Source organism: Monodon monoceros, unplaced genomic scaffold (genome assembly GCF_005190385.1).
Source record: "Monodon monoceros isolate NGI ecotype Baffin Bay Population unplaced genomic scaffold, NGI_Narwhal_1 Super_Scaffold_11, whole genome shotgun sequence".
Taxonomy (NCBI): Eukaryota; Metazoa; Chordata; class Mammalia; order Artiodactyla; family Monodontidae; genus Monodon; species Monodon monoceros.
In genome coordinates, this window is record NW_021703767.1 from 2,150,579 (window position 1) to 2,173,471 (window position 22,893).

Here is a 22,893-nt window from a genome sequence, read left to right on the forward strand (position 1 = left end):
AATTGCACCACTTCTGACAGGAAGTCCACTGTGACTTCACCTCTGTTTCCTCTGTACAGTGTAGGATTTTGCCTCTGGCTGCTTTTAAGATCTTCTGCCTTTATGATTCCCAGAAATTTGATTCTGATGTACATGGGTGTAGTTCTCTTCATGTTTCTTCTGCCTGGGATTTATTGATCTTCTTGAAAGTCAGTTTTCATCAAATTTGCAAAATTTTAGCCATTATTTTTTTCAAATATTTTCCATCACACACATCTCTTTTCTGGAATTCAATTTCATGTTTGTTATCCCTCTTTATATGGTTCCACTGATGCTGTTGTTTTTTTTCCCTGCCCTTTTCCTGTGTTTCATTTTAGAAAGTTTCTAGTGATATGTCTTCAAGAATACTGAAGATACATATTGGGGCTGAGTGTCTGACCCACTATGAACCCCGCCCAGTGCATTTTCCTCTCTAGAAGATTTGGGTCTTTTTTATATCTTCTATTTTCTCCTCATTCTGTGCATATTTTCTCTGTGTCATTGGACACATGGAACACATTTATAACAGACATTTTTAGCATCCTTCTATGCTAATTCTGCCATATGGATAGTTGTGGATCCACCTGGATCTGTTTCTAGTTGATTTTTCTCGACTTCTGGGTTATGTTTTCCCCCCTGTTTGCATGACAAGTAATTTTTGCTTGGCTCCTGGGCACTGTGAACATGGCGTGTCGGGGGATGAGCTTGTTGTGGTCCCTCAAGTATTGTCAGGCTTTGTTTGGGAGTGTCATTAACTTTCTCAGAGTTGTTTGACCTTCCCAAGCTTTGTTTCTGTGGGTCCTGAGCAGGCTTGCATCTGCGGGGGAGGCGATGGCCTCTGAGGTGCCTACCCGACATCCTCTGAGCTGTGAGGTCTTTCCACCAGGCTGGTGAGAACACAACTTCATTCACAGCCCGTGTGAACTGAGGGAATGGTTCTATCTACCCCTTTCCAGGCTCCCCCGACCTTGGTGGCATCCCACACACGTGCGCAGATCACCACAGTCTAAGAACGAGTCGGGGGGTACCGTTCTCGGCTCTCTAGAACTCCTGAGTCATGCAGTCCTATCCTCTCCAGTATTCCCACGAATTCCAGCCTTCACGGAGTCCCTGAACGCCAGTCTCCGTCTCCACCTGCCCTCCCTGTGCTTAGCTGGCCGCTGCAGGTGATAAGCTGGGAGAGGGGTGCCCCACTCACACCCTCTCGTGGGGTCACCGTCCAGTGCCCCTGCTGTGCATGTGTGAAGTCGGTAGCCTCACACACTTCTGTTTGTTTTCCTTTGTTTAAGGTGGGATGTGCGGTCTGGTCCCTTTCATCCCACCGTGGCTAGCTGTGGATGTTGGGATCTTGCATTTTCACTGCATTTCTCACTCATCCACAGTGGGCAGCGCTAGCGGACGTGACCGCTGCACCTCAGCTGAGAAGCGCTGATCAGCACGTCAGAGGCAGAGGCTGCAGCTGCACAGAATGGAGATGGCTGCAACGTCTGGAAAGATGACCAGCGACTCTCCTGCACGCGGGTGGATGGAGGGGGGTCCGGGCGGGGGCGACAGCACGAGGCAGGAGGGCGCAGCTCAGAACCAGCGGCAGGTGGCAGGGCCTTCCCCATTGTTGCCCCTTCCTGAGACGTTCCATACTGGCACTCAGGCACCTATCGCTCAGCCTTGTCAGAACTCTTTCTACATTCTGGTACCAGCCCCTTGTCAGATGTGTGATTTGCAAATATTTTCTCCCATCCTGTGGGTTGTCTTTTCACTTTCTTGAAAAACAAAGGCTTTTAATTTTGATCTCAGAAGCCAGAGAAAAAAGGCGGATTACCTGCAAAGGGGAGACAGCCTGACAATGATTTGTTAACATATGAAGGATGTCGATGGCCAGCACAGGCTGTCATCAATGTGATAAAAGGACCCGACTGGCAACCCAGATTCCACAACCAGCAAATGCGTCTCTGAAGGAGCAGGGAAAACTAAACAAAAGTGGGGAAGGCTTGCCATCATCAGAATCTAACTAAAGGAATTTCTAATGCACGTACACTTCAAGTGATCTCAGATGGAAAGTCAAAGATGAGAAAAGAATAAAGAGCAAAGAAAGTGGCAGATATATCTACAAATCAAAAACAGAAGTAATACTAAGGATCTAGCAACAGAGGCTTGTGAGGTTAAAAACATCAAATACACAATAACACATGAGGTGGAAGGGAAAGTTAGGGGTGATCTCAGTCCTTGGATCCCCCCTAAAAGGTAAAGTACTAGTTAATTTTAGACGTTTGATAAGTAAGAATGTTGTAATTTCTGGGAAAACCATCAAAGGAACAGAAAGAGTCTATAACTTCCTAGTGGTAGTGGTCAAAAAAAAAAAAAAAAGGAAGAAACAAAGAAAAAAGAAAGGATCCATCATCAATTCAATAAAAAACAAGAAAGGAGAAGGAAAGAAAAAATAAACATAGGACAGATAAAACAGTCAGTAAAATATAAGATGGTAGATTTAAACTCAAATCTATGTCATGACATTTAAAGTAAACCAAATAAAGACTCCAGTTTAAAAAAATTTTAATTGTCAGAATATTTTAAAGAGATTATCAAACTTCAGTTAAATAAACCATTTCAATTATATGCTGTTTATGAGGTACATCTAAGACATAAAAATACAAAAGGGTTAAAAATAAAAGAATAGAAAGAGTATACAAGGCAAGTACTACCCAAAGGTTCAGCTACATGAATTTCAGACAAAGCAGACGTACAGGCAAAACACACTAGAAGAGATGGCCAATCACTTCATATGACAGACACTTCACTCATAAAAAAGATGCCACAATTTTAAAACTGGTGTCATTAGTATAACACAGCCCCAAACATACAAAGCAAAAATTAATAGAAATGATGGACTTCCTTGGCGGTGCAGTAGTTAAGAATCCGCCTGCCAACGCAGGGGACATGGGTTCGATCCCTGGTCTGGGATTCCACATGCCGCGGAGCAACTAAGCGCGTGTGCCACAACTACTGAGCCTGCGCTCTAGAGCCCATGAGCCACAACTACTGAGCCCGTGTGCCTGGAGCCCGTGCTCCGCAACAAAGAGAAGCCACCGCAATGAGAAGCCCGTGCACCGCAGGGAAGACCCAATGCAGCCGAAAATTAATTAACTTTAAAAAATTCAATTTAAAAATTGATAGAAATGCAAGAATAGGCAAACACACAGTGATAACTAGAGAGTCTAATGGACCTCTCTCTGTATTTGATAAAATAGATAGATACAAGAAGTCAACGAGGATACAAGAGCTGGCGAACATTTTCTGGAAGGGGCCAAATAGTAAATATTTTAGATTTTTCCGGCCAAACGGTCTCTACTGAAACTACTCAACCAAGTCACAGTGCAAAACAGTCATAGACAATACATAAACCAATGGGTGTGGATGTGATCTCATAAGAATTTATTTCTAGAAGCAAGTGGCGAGCCAGATTCGGCCCATGCACTACAGTTTGCCGAGGCCTAACATAGACAGTTTAAATAGCATGATAACGAACCTACCAAAACTAATCTCACCAACTGCAGAATACAGTCTGTTCAAAGACGCACAGAGCATTTCCAAAATTTGACCGTATGCTGGGCCATAAAACAAGTCTTAACAAATTTCAGAAGACAGGCATCAGTATTAGAGTATATTCTTTGACCAAAATGTACCGATGCAAAAAAAACAAAAAAAAGGCAACAAAAAGATATTTGGAAAAATTCCATTATGCTTAGAAATTCAAAACAGTTATCAACAATCAAAAATTAAATCAATTAGATACTGGAAAATCTACTGAATGGAAGAGTAACAAAAATGTGTCACATCACAACTTATAGGCTGCCGCTAAAAGTTCTTAAAGGGATCAAAGGTTATACTTAAGTGTGTGGTAGAAAATTTCAGAAGGCTGAAAACAAATGACCTAAAACGTAAGTTAGAAAAACAGAAAGTAAATCAAGAGGAAGGAAGGAAATAACTTAGAAAGTAGAAATTAATGGAATAAAAAGCATACAGAAAACCACAAAGGTGGTTTTTTGAACGGATCAGTACAAGTGGCAGAGTTCTGGCAAGAGAATCAAGATAAACAGAGAGATGGCATGGACCGCATCAGGAGCAGGGAGGAGGAGGTATAAGCAAACGCTGCGGACATTTTTAAGAGGGAATTATGAGCAGCTTTGGAGCAATCAACTTGAAAACAGAGCTAACAGGACAAATTCCTAGGAAGAGCAACTGACCAAAAAGATACAGAAAACCCAAAGCACAGGCCAACTTTAAAAACCTGAAGCAGAAGTGACAAGCCGCCCCCAGGACCCTGGAAACCGAGGCCCTTGCCTGCGCCCCTCACCTGGGGACCACCACCCTCGCAGACGCCTGGCACCCCTGGGCCTGCCCGGCTGGAGCCTGGGCCCTCAGACCCACAGGACAGGATGACAACGTCTCCTTCAAATCGGCTTGTGTAAGAAACCTGCCATCACGAGTGGAGAAGACATTTAACTGAAAGTTGGTTATTCAAGAACCAAGTGTGAGCTTGGAGATCTAATCTCGCCGCGGTGGAGACTGAGAGCAAGCTGTGCACGAACAGGGTGTCCGGACACCCGGGGCTCCCCTTCGGGCCCGAGCCCCATGCCACCTGCGGGGCCAGGGGACACTGTCCAGACCCCAGTCCCACTGCCACGCCCGCTCCCTGGCTGGAGCAAACCCCTGCTCTTCAGTAAGACGAGTGCCTCCATTCCAACAAGGTCTCTGGGGGTGAAGGTCATGCTTCTGAAGAAAACACAGAGCATCACTGTTAGCTGATTAAGGGTAACGGGGGAGAAGGGAGGGCAGAGACAGAGAGTCAAAGTGTACAACGAGCGGCCGATGCCAACCCAGGCCAGGCCCGCGCTCCGGGTCAACCCTCAGCTGCCCCAGAACGCAGCCCCGGCCATGCCCGCCCGCGCGCCCCGTCCAGGCCCAAGGTGCCCGCACGGCACACGCAGGCCAGTGAGGGGCGGGACGGGCTGCGGGTCGCTCAGCTACGGAGACCATCGCACTCCACTGAGAAGCCGCAGAACATACGGAAGAATGAGTAGCAGGTACACAAACACGAGGTTCACGTTCGACATGTTTCCGGCGATGAGATGGCCACGAAAGCTTATGTGCTGAGAAAGGTACTACCCCCATCGCCGGCTCACAGTCAAAGGCTTCATGACACAGACGGGAGGAGGGGGGAGGGGAAGAGTGGGGTGGGAGAAGAGGGAAGGGGGAGGGGCCCCCAGCCCGGGGACTATTCTGGGCTGTCAGGGACAGCGTAGCACATGCCTGGTGACAGCGGAGCCCAGCTGGGTCAAGGGTGTCTCAGCAGACAGACACCACGCCCACGGCAAAGAGAAGAAGGTCCCCAGGGCCCCGGGTCCCTCAGAGGCTGCGCGCAGGACCACGGCAGACCCTCAAGGGCCGGCGGCTGAGCGGCAGGGGCAGCTGCTCCGGGGCTGATGGCCTTGGCCTTCCCAGCAGGGCTACAGCGGCCTGAGGAGCCCAGAGCCACGGCCACCGCGCTCCGGGCGCGTCCCTCCCAGAGACCCTGGGGGCCCTGAGCACCGGCGCTGCCCAGAATCCCCGCCAGGAGCGGACGAGGAGCCCCGTGCGTCCCAGCCTCTCCTCCGGAGCGTCCCCGCACAATCTCCCGCGACAGAGGCAGGCGCTGCCCCCCTCCGGCTCTACAGCCTCCACGGGGCCCTCGTGGGCCGCACAGCAAGGACAGAGGGAGGCCGGGCTCCAGCCCCAGGGCCCCGAGGACAGACAAGGGTGGGGCTGGGCCGTGCCGAGGGCCTCTCAGGCCGGCGGGTCTCCCGGACCTTCCCGCTCGCTGCACAGCGATTGCATTACCGGGGTCGGTGCCTGTTGCTGGTTTTGGGGGGCGGGTCTCCCCAAACTCCCGCCCTCAGAGTTCACGGCCCGACCCCACTTGGAGCAAACACCACGACCTGGTTGTTGCACATGCTGACCAGTCCAGGAAAGCAACCACCTCCCCGGGAGACACGCCTGGGGGCGTCCTCTGCCTGTCCCCCTACCACGCGACAGCCACCAGGGCCGGGGTTCTGACCCGCCCAGGCATTTCCGGATTGGAACACTCATCCTTTTGAAATTCTGGGTGTGGACGATCTATGAAATCCATGTCTATACAGCAAAGAAGATCTTACCAAATATTCTATTAATAATAATATGAGACACACTTGGTGGTTAGTATTTGCCAGACTCTGTTCTGAGCATTTCACGTGTATTAAGGGCACTTGGCCAGAGGCATGGGGTCCCGCAGGGTAGAGACTTACACACTAGACAAACCTCCCGTGACTCCTGGGGCATGGGGCCCAAAGATGAAGGACCCGCCCAGGTCATACAGCTCCACCCTCATGAGGCCACTCAGAACCACAACTAGCACATCCAGGGGAAAGCCAACAGGGGCCAAAATGCAATTTTAAATCTCCTAGCGGCCGCATTAAAAAGGAAAAAGAAACAGGCAAACGAGACATGGAAACAACCCAAGTGTCCAACAGACCATTGGTTTAAGAATATATGTATAGTATTGATATATATATGTATATATTGAAATATACATGCATACACACACACACACACACAGACAATGGAATATTACTCAGCCATAAAAAAGAATGAAATAATGCCATTTGCAGCAACATGGATGGACCTAGAGATTATCATACCAAGTGAAGTAAGTCAGGCAGAGAAAGACAAATACCATATGATATCACTTATATGTGGACTCTAAAATGTGATACAAATGAACTCATATACAAAACAGAAATAGACCCACAGGGGCTTCCCTGGTGGCGCAGTGGTTGAGAGTCCGCCTGCCGATGCAGGGGACACGGGTTCGTGCCCCGGTCCAGGAAGATCCCCCATGCCACGGAGCAGCTGGGCCCGTGAGCCATGGCCGCTGAGCCTGCGCGTCTGGAGCCTGTGCTCCGCAACGGGAGAGGCCACAACAGTGAGAGGCCCGTGTACCTCTAAAAAAAAAAAATAGACCCACAGACATAGAAAACAAACTTATGGTTACCAAGGGGAAAGAGGGGGAGAGATAAATTAGGAGTTTGGGATTAACAGGTACACACTACTATATATAAAATAGATAACCAACAAGGACCTACTGTACAGCACAGGGGACTATACTCAATATCTTGTAATTACCTATAATGGAAAAGAATCTGAGAAAAAGTATGTGTGTGTGTGTATATGTGTGTGTATACATACACATAAAACATGGAATCACTCTGCTGTACACCTGAAACTAACACAATATTGTAAATCAACTAGACTTCAATAAAAAAGAGAAATAGGCAAAAATAATTTAATAATACATTTATTTAACCCTATATATCCAAAATATTATCATTTTGACATCTATTCAATCTAAAAGAATCAGTGAGATATTCTACTTTTTTGTCACACTAAGTCTGTGAACCTAGTGTGCATTCGTCCCTAACAGCACGTCTCAATCCAGACCAGCCACGTCTCTGGCTGTGTGGCTCTGTGGCTCATGGCCTCATGGCCTCACAGGTTCAGACACAACATACTTGCTGTTATTTGCCTCTCATTCCCTTTTCTGCTTACATGTTAAGAATTTTAGAAATTTTTAGTTCCACCAACTCTTTGGCTTCCCAAGTGTCTGCAATGGTTAATTCCTCCACTGGACGGTAGGTACAGGGGCTTCAGTATTCTATGTGTTTCATATACTAAAGCATTTCTTAATTTGAAAAAAAGAAGCTAACCCATTCCTGGAAGTACAATATAATCAACAAGTTACAAATAACAATTATGAGAAAATTATTAAATATTTCCAGTTTTCTTTTCCTTCTATAAAATTTGGAAGGAGAAGAAGAAACCAATCCCTCTCTGGAAATAAATACACTATACCTGACAAAGCACGAACACCTAGCAATTCACTTCCTCTTCACTTTTCTCTTCTTCCTAAAAAAGTCTTATTTACAAGAAGCCTCTCTCTTATTCATCATGTTCTCTCTCCCTCTCCCCTTCCCTGTCTCTCTTTGCCTCTGCCCTGTCTCTGTGTCTCTCTCCCCGTCCCCCCATCACCCAGTTTGGAAGGGTCAACCCTGTAAACACAACCCCAAGCCTGGAACAAATCTCTCTCGTTGAGCACAGCTAACATACTGCTACTTGTCCCACGTGTCAAGTTAGACACGACGCCTGATACAGCTCACCTGCAACGTCCAGGCCACCACCGCCTGCTCCCTGCATGTCAGCGCACCGGGGTTGGGTTCCGCCCTCTACCTATGTGCTTATTCCGGGTTTTTGTGGATGTATGTGAGTGCGAATAAAAAGAATAACTGGCAAAATCATTGCTTTAAATACAACTGTGCTACCATACATGTGATTGCACATTTTGACATTTATTTTCAAAGGGCCACAGGTGTGTATGTGACACACACCCCCCCCACACACACACAAATGGCAAGAAAACTGCTGAGAAAGGGAGCGTATCCACTCTGAGCCCATCAGAGTCCCTGATGACAAAGCGGGGCAGGCTCACTGAGGCCCACTCCACCAAAAGCCTGAAGCTGAGCTCGCAGCATTAAACAATCAAGACTCCATGCAAAGTCCCGGCTTGGTTTTCTCCCAGTGATTCACAAACACAGCCTCGCACCCCCGAGGAGCAACCTCAGAGCCACACAGGGACAGACGGACGAGGTGCCCTGCCCGCTCCCGCCACACAGAGGGCAGGTGGCCCCTGAGGCTCGGCGGCCAGCAACCCTGCTACCCTCAGGGACGCTTTAGAGGGAAAAGAAGCTCCGCTCAGATGTGCTGAGCCATGAAATGATTCAGCACCGAGGGACATGTCAAGTTGGCACAGAAAGCCAGCACTTCTGTGATGTTAGACAAGCCCTCGGTCTGGGCGCGGGCTGGTGGACAGCAGCCTCTCCCATGTTCCAGAAACGCGCCAGACACAGCAGGACGCAGCCTAAGGCCTCTGCCACAGGCTTCTGCAAAAACGGAGAGCAACGTGGACGGACAAAAACCACCATTCTCTTGCTCTGCACCTGAGGGGCACCAGACGAGAGGCAGCCAGGACCCTTGTCAGCTGCCTAAGGACACGGTGGCCGTTTTGGGAACGAGCCTGTGCAGAGCTCAGCCATGTCCAACTCTGCCCTCCCTGAAGCGCTCATGGCCTCGGGTCGCTCGTCCACGTGCTGTTGTCCCCGGGCAGCCCTGCCGAGACTCGCCACTCACCCCCAGGCGCCGCATCACTGCTCCGACACGCGTGCGGTGCCTCGTGTGCGCCACCGCTCTATAAAGTACCTTCACACGTGATGTTTTCTAATCTTCACCGGCCCCTGGGGGAGCCATGAGGAGCAGAGGGCCACCACCGAGAGTCATGAAGTCACCTCCTGGGAGCCACTCGAGCCCGGGGCCCGTCCCGCAGCTCCCACAGGGGAAGGCCAGTCACCTGCCATGTATTTGCACTGCGGGCCTTAACAAACAGGGGACAGCGTCGGTTATGCTACTGCCTACTGCTGCACTGCACAGCGAAACGCAGGGACAGAGCCTTAGCAGGTTGGATTTCAAAACTGGAAAATAAAGTGGAAATGAGAAAACTATTAGGCACCTAGAATGGTGTTATTCTTTCAAGTATTACTGGTGTGAGTGGAAACAGGCATGGTCTCTTTGGGGGTAAGTCGGCCACAGGGGTCGGAAGTCTCTGGCCGTGAGGACCCTGGCTCAGCGATCCCCGGAGGACTTGCCCTCAGGAAGCCGACCAGGGAAGAGCCGTGCAGGGTGCCCGCCGGACTTCCAACAGGGAAACAGAAACAGCTTTGGTGCCGCCAGCAGCAGGCGTCGCTGTCCACACAACGGAGTCGAGCACGGCCCTCGCGGTCTTTACCCAGGGACAGGGGCAGATGGCAAAGGTCAGCAGTGTGACGTGAACCAAGGAAAGTGGGCCACAAAGACAGCCTGTACGACGTGGTCCACGTGTGGGTATATGTGAGCATATGTGTGTGCACGTGTGAGCACAGGTGAGCGTGCGTGTGCATTCTGACGCAGACTCAGGATGGGGAAGGCCTCCTGGTGAAATGAGAGGTCCAAGGTGCAGCGCGCCTCGGGGGAGAAGCCGGGACCAGGAAGAGGAGGAAGTGTCAGTGGGGCATCACCACGGGGCTGGAGCCCGGGAGTGACAGGGATAGTACTGGGGCTACCAAAACAGAACCTCAATGCGCCCTAGGGAAGGAATCTGGTGGGAGTGGAACTGGAGGCCTGGGGACCTTTGGGGGCACTGGAGCAGCCCGTGTGTGGCCTGTCTCGGGGGGAATCAGTGAGGTTCCATGAGGGACAGTGGGGGTTTAGGGGGGAGACACGGAGGAAGGGGTCACGGCGGGGCAGGGGCCTGGCTTGGACGCCAGCGCGGTGACCTCACCACAGGAGACGGGGAGAGGGTAGGGGTGTTTCACAGCTGTGGGTGGACAGGGGAGGCCTGCTGAGATTGGGCGCCTGGGCTGAGGACACACAGCCTGTGGGGGGGAAACTGTGGGCCTGGGGTTTAGGGCTCGGAGCTGAGAGGACAGCAAACTGGGGTCACAGCCTCGCAGGTAATTAAAATAACAAGGAGTGACGGGAGGCCCCTGGCAGACATGACCTCAGGCAGAGCCCCCCAGATAACACCATTCCAGATGCTTAATGGTCTTTCCCTTCACATTTAGTTTCCTTTTTTAAAATATTTATTTACTTATTTATTTATTTTGGCTGCACCGGGTCTTAGTTGTCGCACGCGGGATCTTCACTGCAGCACACGGGATCTTTAGTTGCTGCGTGCAGACTCCTTGGTTGCGGCCTCCATGCGGGGATCAGTTCCCCAAGCAGGGATCGAACCCAGGCCCCCTGTACTGGGAGCGCAGAGTTTTACCCACTGGAGCACCAGGGAAGTCCCGACATTTATTTTCCAGTTTTGAAATCGGACGCGCTAAAATGTATGAACCATCTTAAAGACACGCCCTTTCACTGTTACTGGCATATACTGCACACCGCACATGTATGGTAGTTTTCCAGCTACCAAAAATGTCATTTGAAGAAAACTGTTTGGATGGTGGCTTAGTCTCCAGTTCTAAAAAAGCAGATACCACCTCAGTTGTACGGATGACAGAGAAGTTGACGGGAAGTTAAGTTCACTGAAGACAAAATCTGAGACAGGTTTTGCAGTTGTGTCCCAAACTGGTGAAAGCGCTTGATAAAGGTGTGCACTGGGAGGGAGGGGCCCCCCGGCTTTAAGCTCCCCGGACACCACAACTGTCTTCCACCAGGCAGTTGTAGGCCAGGATAAAATTTACCCCAAGTTAGCTCAGTCACGTAGGTATACTCGAACCTACGGCATTCCTTAACTTGCATTATTGTTTATTCATCACCATTTGTGTCGGTTCACCTCAGCAATCTCTTCGAGCTCAGAGTTTTGTTTTGGGATCATTTTCCTTCTTTGTCAATGATGTCTTCAGAAGTTCCCTTTTATGAGTCCAGAAAATTAACCTATAATGGTTCCAGATCAGTCCCCCTCCTGGGCTCCTGGCAGAAGCAGGCAGAACTCCTGAAGGCAGAACCTGTCCAGGGAGATGTGCTCCAGGGAACCTGCAGACAAAGTCCTCCTGAATACAAGAGCACAGTCCAAGCTACAAGGCACACGAGAAACTAGCTTCAGGGAGTGAGAGGCAGCATAACAAACAGCGGAATTCAACCCCCAAGACATTTAGACTTCAGTATTATTTGGGGCGCTCTTATTACTTTGGCATTATTCTTTGAGCATATAGAATAATATGCTTAGAGATAAAACAGGAAATTGAAATATGTGCAAAGAAAAGAACACCATGCAAGAGAAGAGGCATGGTTTGGAAAGAACCACAGAGAACGTTCGAGGATGAAAACTATAATCACCAAAATGAGCAGGTTAAGCAGCAGGTTAGACAGAGATGAAGATGGAGCTGGAAAACTGGAAAGGAAAGCTGAGGAAATCACCCAGAATGTGGCAAAAAAAAAAAAAAAAAAAAAGACTAAAAGACAGACATGAACAAGAGTTGAAGAGGCTTGGAAGATGGTGTGAGAAAGTCAAGCATAAGGTAGAAACAAAATTCAACAAAAGAATGGCTGAAATTTTTCCAGAATTACTGAGAGACACAAAACTTTATCCTCAGGAAGCACATTGACTCCAAAGCAGGAAAATAAGAAGAAATCCACTCCAGAGATGCCACCATGAAATTGAAGAATACTCGGGCTTCCCTGGTGGCGCAGTGGTTGAGAGTCCGCCTGCCGATGCAGGGGACACGGGTTCGTGCCCCGGTCGGGGAAGATCCCACATGCCGCGGAGCGGCTGGGCCCGTGAGCCATGGCCGCTGAGCCTGCGCGTCCGGAGCCTGTGCTCCGCAACGGGAGAGGCCACAACAGTGAGAGGCCCGCGTACTGCAAAAAAAAAAAAAAAAAAAATTGAAGAATACTGGATGTAAAAGGGACCACAAACACAGCAGAGAGGAAACATTACTGATGCAGAAAGGACAGCGGAACTGACAGCGGGTCCCTGAGCCAGGAGGAGGTGACAGGGTGTAATCCATGTCTCAGAGAATGCCAGTCAGTGCCACATAGACCATGTCCTCTGCCCACGAGGCTTCTGAGGTGAAGTCAACAGTAAATATATAACCTAAAATCCCAGTGCACTTAGAAAATAAAAGTACCTCTGTATCGCTCATGGGTCATAGAAGAAGAATAAAGGATTTTTAAATGCTCAAAAACTCAAATACTGAGCAATGACATTACTGCACACCAAAATATACAGGACACAGGACAGCAGAACCAGGAAGGAAGGTTATAGCCTTAAATGCTTATGATGGAAATAAAGTCTGAAAATTAAGAAACTATGCTTAGAAAAAATTAAAAAAAGAAGTTAAGCTTTCAACTCAATAACCTGTAAAGGGAACACCAGGAAAGAAAAAAAAAAAAAACAACCCAGGGAGTGTACAACGAAAGGATAAATTAATGACACGGGAACCAAAGATGTGTTGGACAAGATCTATAAAACTGGAAGTCAGCTCTTTGCGAATGGCAATGAAACAGAGAAGCCTCTGCTAAGATGAATCAAGAACAAAGAAAAGCAAAAACATTTTAGGAATGAAAGGGGGAGCTTAATGTCAGATACAGTAGAGATTTAAAAATTAAGAAAGTATTATGACTTTTGTACCAAGAAACTGACAACGTAACTGACACGGATACTGGGGTAGACAGGTCTAAGATGACCCCCATGGTTCACACCCTTGTGTAACCCACACCCTTGAGGGCGGGCTGGACCTACTGACTGGCTTCCAACAAAAAGTGGACGAGAAAAGTAGTGGAAGGTGGCATCCGAGATGTGGTTTACAACACTGAGACTGCATCTAGCTGGTGTCTCCCCCTCCCTCTCCCCCTCTCACTCTCACTCTGACGGACAAGTTGCCAGGTTGGGGAGCCCTCAGAACAACTGGCAAGGACCTGGATCCTGACAGAAACATGAATGAACTTGAAGAGGGATCCTTGCCCCGTGGCGCCATCAGATAAGACTGCAGCCCCAGGCGGCACCTTGGTCACCGCCTGTGAGGGACCCCGGGCCTGAGGACCCAGCTAAGCTGAGCCTGGATTCCGGGACCACAGAAACGGTGAGATGGTAAGTGCTGCTGACAGCCAGTAAGTGTTGGGGTCATTTGTTACATAGCAACAGATAACTAATGCAGATCACTCCCTAGAAAATAATACCCAACCTTATTTTCAAAAGGCTGGAAAAGCTGAACAGATCTGTACTATTAAAGTAATCGACCAGGATGTAAAAATCTGTCTGCGCGAGAGCCAGGCCCAGACCAAGAAATTACGTAAGAAACGCATAACCTCAGTCTCACAGAAGCTCTTTTATACCACAGAAAAGGAGGCAATACTGTCCACTCATATGACGAAACCAGTATAAGCCAGCACCAAACCCAGACAAGACGGGGACAGTATAATAAAGGACAACTGCAAGCCATGCGCACTTCTAAACAAATTCTAAACAAAATATTAACAAACCGAACGTGGTAATGCAATACAGAATAATATATCATGGCCGAGATGGGACATTTCCAGAAAATCTACTCATGTACTTCACCAAATCAACCTATCAAAGGAGAAAATCTTATACAATCAGCTTAATACGTGCAGAAAAAGTCTTTGATGAAGCATTTTCAGTCAAATATTTGTATAAACAAGACAACTGTCTTAACCGGAAAGGGGGCATCTAAAGAAAGATAAGCATTCTCTCTCTCTCTCTCTCTCTTTTTTTTATAATTTCGTTATTGTAAACAGGTAAACATAATCCAAGGAGATAAGTAACACACCGTGGCCCCTCCCCGCTGCACTTCCCACCCCTTACATGAAGTCTTGAGTCCCCTTCCAGTACGTCGTCACTTCAATACAAGAAATTTGAAAAGGCGTTCTCACCGCCCCCCATGCCTTACACTTAACCCTAACCCCTGCCTCTCCTCCAGCAGTGTCCCCGAGGCCGTTAGTAAGCAGTGCCGCTGGGGACACCTTGCCCGTACTGGGGGCGCCCAGGCGTGCCGGGGACCACGCGCCAGGTACGCCTAGAGGTGAAAGCCCCCTGTGCAGACACGGCCCACCAGTCCACACCCACACCTGTGCTCCGTTGACTCACGTCTGTGACCACACCGGCCCAGGCACTCTCTCTACATTCTGGCTCCCCGGGTGCGGCAGGCCGGCTGCTCACTGTGCTTTTATTTTTGCGTCTCCCTGATGACCCGTGAAGGTAAGTCTTGAATCTCTTCTCCTCTTATTTCCTTCCGTCTGTTTGCTCCTTTGTTCCCAGGAGGAGCCATAGGAAGATTCTGAACTAAGCAGTCTCCGTGTTTGTACCAACACCAAACGGGAAAACTGAGCAGCATTTCCTGAAAATCAGGAAATAGGACAGAAACGCCCCATCGCACCTCTGTTCGATACGGTCCTGACGGCGCTGGCCCAGGCAGTGAAACAGGATGGAAAAGTATTAAGGCATAAGGAAGAAACGAAGCCATCACCGTTCCCTGTCTACGCAGAAAATCCCCAAAATCTACAGGTAAATTATAAGAAATAGAGATTGGCAAGGTGAATGGATATAAAATCAATATCCAAGATCAACTGCATTTCTGTTCAACACCGACAAGAGTTAGACATATTTTTAATAAAAAAATAAAATTTAAAAATACCACTTATGAAAGTAACAAAAAATAATAAGGACACCTGGGAATAAATTTAACCACAGAGTCTAAGACAGTACACTTATAGTATATACAGGGCCTTATTAAAAGCCGTTTAAGAAGATCTACATTAGTTGAGACATACCACGTTTACAGCAGGTATTCTTAATACCATAAAACAGAAATTCCCCTCAACTGATCTATGGAATTGGTGCAATTTCTATCTAAATCCTGACCAAGTTTTTCATGAAACTTGACAAGCTGATTTTAACACGGAGAAACAAAGAACACGAATAACCAGGCGCTCTGGAGAACCCAGGGGGCAGGGGGCGTAGAGGGGGGGATGTCCAGACAGCTACGGGGGCAGGTGCCACTCACGCAGACACACGGACCGGCAGGACAGAGAAGCCAACCGAGGGGACTGCACACACGGCCGCCGTGGCGCAACAGGTCAGCAGGGAAAGAGGACCGACCGGCCGAGGCTGGTGTCAGGACAACTGTTCTCCACATGGGGACAGAGCTCCCTATTCGTCACCACAGAGTCCACTCCCGAGGGACCAAGGGCTTCAGCGTGGAAAGCAAACGTTACAACTTTTACGAGAAAATGCAGGAGAACACACGAGTGACCCCAGGGCTGGGAAAGACTTCTCAGCGACACTCGAAAGGCCACAAAAGAAAAGATGGATAAACTCCACATTGAATTAAGAATTTCTATTCATCAAAATAAAGTAAAAAGACAAGACACGGCTAGGAAAGGTACCTAATGAACACATGACAACGAAGGATCACTATCCTGAATACATAAGGAAACACATCATATAGAATTATATGTAAGGAATACGCACGAGAAAGTTATCACCTAACAGGAAAATGGGTGAAGGAATTCACAGGGGAGGAAACACGTCTACCAGTAAATATAAGGAGAGTATCAACTCCATCTACCAGGAAACACACATCAGGCCACAATCAGACAGGAGCATTTTGCATCCAATCTATTTGCAAAACTTAATGACAATACCACGTGCTATGGAGTATGTGGGTCCACTCACACCCTTAGTCTCTTTCCCATCACTCTGGGAAACAGCCCAGTGTAAATATCACTGTGTAAATTTTAACCTGCCTGGACTTCCCCGCCCAGTGGTCCCATTCTACACGTGTAACAAGAGGCGTGGACACAACATGCCATCAAAACAGAGCAGGATGAGGAGTGCCTTCTGGTAAAAGTCCGGATGCATTTTGTAAACATTACTTCGTCTTTACATGGACCTCAGGAGGGCCTCCTGCACGCGCTCGGAGACACACGGAGTTCCTCTGTTCCCAGACTGACACCTCTCTGGGTACCATCTTCTCTTTGCCTCTACAAAGCATCACTTAACCCATCCTGTTTCCAGAAGCCATGGTTGAGATAAGAAAGACAATTCTTTTGGTTTTCATCTGTACATAAAGTCTTGGGTTTCTGTTATTCTTGTTTTGCTTCTCTTGCATGCATTTTGAAAGTGCTCATTTAGTCCTCATTTAATTGGCTCACTTACTTTATTTTGAAAATTAAACAAATAGTGTAGACCAGAGGTTGTAAAAATAGTGGCCCAGAGGATAAATTCAGGCAGGAACATTTTTTCGTTTGCCTGCAGCTTGTTAAAAATAAATAATTGCATAGAAAGATCTAGATTTTTGTCTTGTCTCAGCAGATCGAAAAGCTAGTGACTTTGGTCCCGTACCTGCCTGGCATGTCTGCTAGGGGTCCGAGGCTGGGGGTCAGAGGGGTCAGAGGCCGGGGGTCAGGCACGGCACATCCGAGAGAAGAGACGTACAGTCATCACTCATTGGCACGGCCACCCCTACCTGGCACTTGTTAGATCTGTGTGTGCAGCTTTCACATATAGCTTTGTTTACCAAAGTGGTAGAAACATTTATACCCAATAGCTCATTAAAATTTAAAGAAGTGCCAGGTACAAAGCAGTTGGGACCCCAGGAAAACACCCTGCTGGCTTGGAGCTAGAACTGGACCGCAGGCCACCAAAGCATTTTCTAACAAATGTTCTAGAACTGAAGTTACGGTAGTTAGCACCTCGATTTAGGAAGCCAAAAATAGCTGTCGTGCGCTAACATAGCGTGTGCTCTGACCTCTGTCCCCCGTCTGGAAGCACTCTGCTTCCTTTCATCGCTGGACACTCACTTTTGTGTACCAGCTCACCACTAGTTACAGCAAAGGAGCCCAAATAACGGCTCAAGGGGACCTGCCAGACTGCAGGGCTTTTCCTAAAACTAAACCAAAACACTGCTGGGGGCCAAGGGACTATTCACGGTTTGGGATTACTTTTACTGTTGCGATTATTTATTTCTACTTTTGTGGACTCCAAGTCACTAAACGTGGAGGCTGTCAGGGTGCTTTGACACTCAGACTCCCCTCGGGAGAGAACCTGCCTCTGGGGGCTGGGGGGTGCCTGCCGGACCTGACTGCCCGAAGGGCGGGGCCAGAGGACCCCAGGCTGACTTTCTCAGAGCCACATCTTCCCAGGCCTCCCCGCTCCCTGTCCCCTCACTCAGGGGTCGGATCACCCCCTCCAGCCCCTCCCTTCAGCCCCCACAGCGTCCCCCCCCCCCGAACCTCCTGCACGTCCCATCTTGGCGTCCTCCTCACGCGGAACCCAAACAGGTGACGGCTTCATCTAACAATCTGACTTGTCTTATTTTGGCAAAAATCACTCCTAGCAAGCCATACTTTGGAAGGTATACCGACTGATTAATTTCTCTCTGAACATGGGGATGTGTATCCTCATTCATTCATTCAATCAGTCACTCCAATTAGCCTGGGGCGATGGTCTAATTAGAAGTGAATGTATGAAAAGCATAACCCGATCGCCAGCACATCCCTTACGGTAAGAGTCAACAGGCAGCTCTTCACTTTACCGCTACTGAGCGGAAAATGAAAAGCTGAGCACAGATGAATCTGCATAAATGGAATGTCTTTCTTCCCCAGGCAACATCATTTCTAGCGTGTACCTGTTTCTATCATCTTCAATGGGGGCTTCCGGGCCCCAGTCCACCAAGTCTCGCCTCCTACAAGCGAAAAGGTTTTTTTAAATGAACACTTCTGTGAAGCCAGTCACTGAGTTTCTGCTTCAAAAATGCAGATTTTCATAGACTGAGTTTTCTGAGCACCGCGTTGGTTTGGATTCAATGAGACCTTGTTGGAAATCCAGATGCATCGCTTGCCAGCCGAGGGACTGTGGCCAAGCTCTCCCACCCAGTTCCTCCAGCTGTGTAATGGGGCAATACCTGTCCTCACAGAAACAACATAATGAGCCCATAAGATGCCTCATGGAGATGCAATAATTGGAGCTGTTGTCATCAGACTAGACGCAAAGCAGGGACACACTGAACGTCAGCATATACTTATAAAGTTTTCAGGTCAGCAAACCGAGTGATGAAGAGAAAAAGAACCCCCATTGCTGGAGCTCTGGAATTCAGCCCCCCACCCCACGCCCGCCCCCGGGGATGTAGCCAGCGGGGCTCACAGGCTCCGTGAGAGCAGATGGGGTAAAGGTGTTCCTCACTGCAGCTTCTCAACGCTGCTCAGGGTAGAACTCACTACCACCCTTCTTATCGCTGCTTTCATTCCCCACCCACTTTCAGAGGGAACTGAGAAGAGCCACATCAATGATGCATGGCCTCCTGGGGCCACCTGAGGACAGGCCTCTCGGCTGCTGGCAGGCAGCTCCCACCAGGAGCGCCCAGCTTCAGCTTCGGTTTTTAGTCCTGCGTGATGCGAAGCACTTCTGCCTGGAAGAAGACGTCTGCCTGTCACATACTGAAGGATAGTTTCTTTCAACACTAATATTTAAAATGTATCCTATCTGTGACCTTCTGGCTGCACTTGCGGAAAGACATGGCGAATTAAAGCACAGCGTCCAGGGCCAAAGGCTCCAGCCCTGCAGCGGGGACTTGGGCCAACTTTCCCCGGGCATCTGCTCCTCTGCCTCCAAAGAGAAACACAGATGCTGCCCCCAGATGATCCGTGTTTCGGTTTCTAGCACTTTGCTCCACAAAGATAAACAGGACATGCTGAATTCTTCTCAATAACTAAATGAGAGACTGTCCCAGGCTGGACCACTCATGTGTTTGCCTAAAATCCAGCATTTTGAAATCAGTAATTTAGGATTAGTTTAAGGTTATTATGAAGTGGTTTTAGAAACAACAGATTAAGTCAGAGTCATTTCGCTTTACAATGTGAATCAACTCATTTAAAACCTCAAGCATTCCTTGGTTAACCAAAAGTAAAATCCATGAAATTTCCAAGCAATTGTTTTACAAAATTCAGTCCAATCTGACTGTAACATACATTTCTCAATGAGAAGACTAACTAAAGATCTTATGTCATACAGTCAAATCATTAAGAAAGGAACAGGCAAATGTAGCCAATTGTATCCAGTGCTTTGCTCTATAAATATCAATCCGCCACAACTTGTAACAGTAAAATATTAGTTTCTGATGAGGCCCAAGAGAGGGAAGAAAAAGATGGAAGCAGAAGCCACTGCTTCTGCCCCAGGTGGACTTTGATGGGGGGGCTAACTGCTAACAGCAAGGGGCCGCCACTGATCTCCACTGAAGCCCCCTCTCGTGTCTCCCACGCTAGGTCAGGCTGAAAGCCAGGGGAAGATGTGTGTTTTGGGGGTCCAATGCGATTGGAAGCGTTGACCACACCCTCCCCTCCACCCCGCCCCGGAAAACCCAGTAAATTGGCTCTTCTCAAACACAATTTCTGTTTCTCATTTTCCTTGTTTATATTGATTTCAACATTTCCCTCCTACCTCTGATTTGACCAGAGATAAAAGTGTTTCCAGACTTTTAGCAGACAGATGGGGCTGAGAAGGTGGGAGTCCATGGATCTTAGTTTAAATTCTGGCCACGCCGATTTGCGACCCAACCTTCGGGGGGTAACCCAACCTCTGGGTTTTCTCAGACCACTCTTTTCCAAGGTGGAAGTGCCATCAGAGTTGTCACATGTAAAGGGCTAACCCTGTGTATCAGGACCCACGCTAGTTAACGTGGGACGCTGGAGTAAAAACGGACAGCCCAGATCACTTCGGTGGAGGCACTTTTTCTAACTTCCAAAATAAACAACTGCTTTCAGTGTGCTTCCCTGGCCCTGGCACCTAGACGTGGGACAGGCACATGGAACATCAGCCTGCCGGCCCTGCCTCCCAGGAGGCGGCTTCTGGAGTCCACACCCTGGCAATGCAAGTGTCCTTCCTGCACCTCCCTTCACCTCCTACGACAGGGACTTTAACCCTCTGCTCCCGCACCTTCTCCAGGCTACTGCTCGGCCTCAGCCCTCTTGGCAGACATGCCCCCGCAGTCCCCATGCAGATGGGGTGAACAGCATGCTCTGGCCAACACAGCCAGTCTGCGTGCCCGTGAAGTGTGGTTCGGAACATCAAGGCCTGCGCTTTCCAAGGCCCGCGCCTTCCAAGGCCCAGAGGAGGCCCTGTGTATGCTGACCCTCAGCCACGTGTGCGGGCGTTCTGAATGCCAATCACATGGAGCACCTGTTTTTAAACAATGTAATCAGGAAGATTCCCTCAGAGTGGCTGAGAAAGGGATACGGAAGTGAGTTGTAACAGGCCAACTCTGCAACTTTGAAGGAGACGAGGGTGGAGTTAGGATGATCCAAAGAAGGGGGAGGGAAAGCAGCAAGGAAATGATCAAATTAGAGAATGTTCAGAATCTCACTGAGATCCCTTATGAAGCTTTTAAACAGAGAAAACGTTGATTAGCAGTCCCTAAATGAGCACAGTCAGCCGGCAGAGCCGTAATTTAGAACACGTAGGGGATCCCCCCAGCTTAGTCCAGCATCACTGGGCCCCTCAAAACACAGCCATCGCCAGGCCACCACACACCGCTCGGGGTTTGGGATCTCTGGGTGGTTTCCACCCTTAATATGGGTGGCAGTTCTCATTCCAGTCTATCTCGTGGCCAACGGCCCACCTCATTTTTCCTTCTCATGAGATCATATTTCCTATGAAAAGGAACCTAACTGCTCTAGTATTCTCTTAGAGGAGACTGTATATAGTGTGCTTTAAAAAAAAGTCTGGGGTGTGGGGTTTCCCTGGTGGCACAGTGGTTAAGAATCCCCCTGCCAATGCAGGGGACGTGGGTTCGAGCCCTGGTCCGGGAAGATCCCACATGCCACAGAGCAACCAAGCCTGAGCGCCACAACCACTGAGCCTGCACTCTAGTGCCCGTGAGCCACAACTACTGAGCCCGCATGCCACAACTACTGAAGCCCGCACCTAGAGCCAGTGCTCTGCAACAAGAGAAGCCACCGCAGTGAGAAGGCCGTGCACCGCAACGAAGACCCAACACAGCCAAAAAAAAAAAAAAGTTGGAAGAAAGAAAGAGAGGAACCAGCACAATACTTTCAAGGTAGCTTCAACTGCTAGTCACAGCCTCCCTTCCTGAGACCCTCGGGCAGGATCAACCAACCTGGGTGCTCTGGGCAGCCCTGGGGGGCCGGTGGTTTTCTTCCCAAATGGCTCTTGGATTACTGACCGACCCCATCACCTGACTGGAACCGTGGAAATTCACAGACGGCCTTTGGTCCAAGCGCCAAAGTCAAATGTGAACACTCAGCACCCACCACTGCTGCGCATTCCCACCTGCAGCCCTCCCTCCTGGCCGAGCAAAAAGTGAAACTAACCCCTGGCGGTAGATAGAGCGCAGGGTCGGGGGAGCGCTCGGGGCCCGGGTCCCCAGCGCCCAGAAACCGGGGGTGGGGGGGTGGGGGTGGGGAGGGGGGCACGTCGCGTCCGCGGGGAGCAGAGGGGCCCGAGAAGCCCCGCGGGGAGAGGGGCGGGGGTGTCGTGCCCTCGCCCAGCCGGGTCGCCCGCCCCTCCTGGGGTGCCCCGGCCCTGGCCGCGCGCCAGCCCGGACCGGCGCGCCCGGCTGCAGCGCCGCAGGCGGGCCCGCGGGGACGGGGAGGGGATGGGGCCTGGGCCTGGCCGGACGAGGCCCCGGGGAGGCCGGGAGGGGACCCGGGGCCCGCGGGCCCCAGTCCCGGTCCTCCCGCAGGCCCCGCGCCGGGCGGAGCGCAGCCGGCCCACTGCGGCGCGGGGCCCGGGTCGGGGGCGACCTGGGACGGCGGTGGAGGCAGCCCCAACCTCGGGCGGCGGGCCGGGCGGGGGGCCGACCTGGGGGCAGCGCCGCTCACCTGCAGCCGCCGCCACCTGCTCGTCGCGCGCTCGGCCCCGGCGTCGCCTCCGGGCCGTTCCGGCCGCTGCGCTCCGGCCCTGGGCGCGCCCGGCCCTGCGTCGGGCCTCAGCGAGTGCGGCGCCCGCCGCCCCCGGCCCCCATCCCGCCCCGCCCGGCCCGCCGCCCTCCGCCCTCGGCCGCGCCGCCCCGCCACTTCCTGTGCGCGGCGATCCCACAGTTCCGCCGGCGCGCGGGGCGGCGGGGACACGCGGGGAGGGGACACGGGACGTGCGGGGGGGACACAGCGGGGAGACATGCCGGGGACGCGGGAGTACAGGGGAACAGTGGGGAGGGAATACGGGTCGGGGGGGACACAAGGGGGGGACACCACGGGGGATAAGCCAAGGGGACAGGGAGGTACAGGGGCACAGCGGGGGAA

At 50.2% G+C, this 22,893-nt stretch overlaps 1 protein-coding gene across 2 annotated transcripts in view; it reads right to left on the minus strand.

Annotated features, from left to right (window-relative positions):
- AGPAT3 (1-acylglycerol-3-phosphate O-acyltransferase 3) overlaps positions 1-22,583 on the minus strand; it is a 92,192-nt gene extending 69,609 nt beyond the window's left edge. For both annotated transcript variants that reach the window (XM_029214222.1, XM_029214223.1), the window contains exon 1: positions 22,474-22,583. The gene's annotated coding sequence lies outside the window, so the exon portion shown is untranslated. The remainder of the gene's footprint in view (positions 1-22,473) is intronic.
- Between the last annotated feature and the right edge of the window lie 310 nt (positions 22,584-22,893).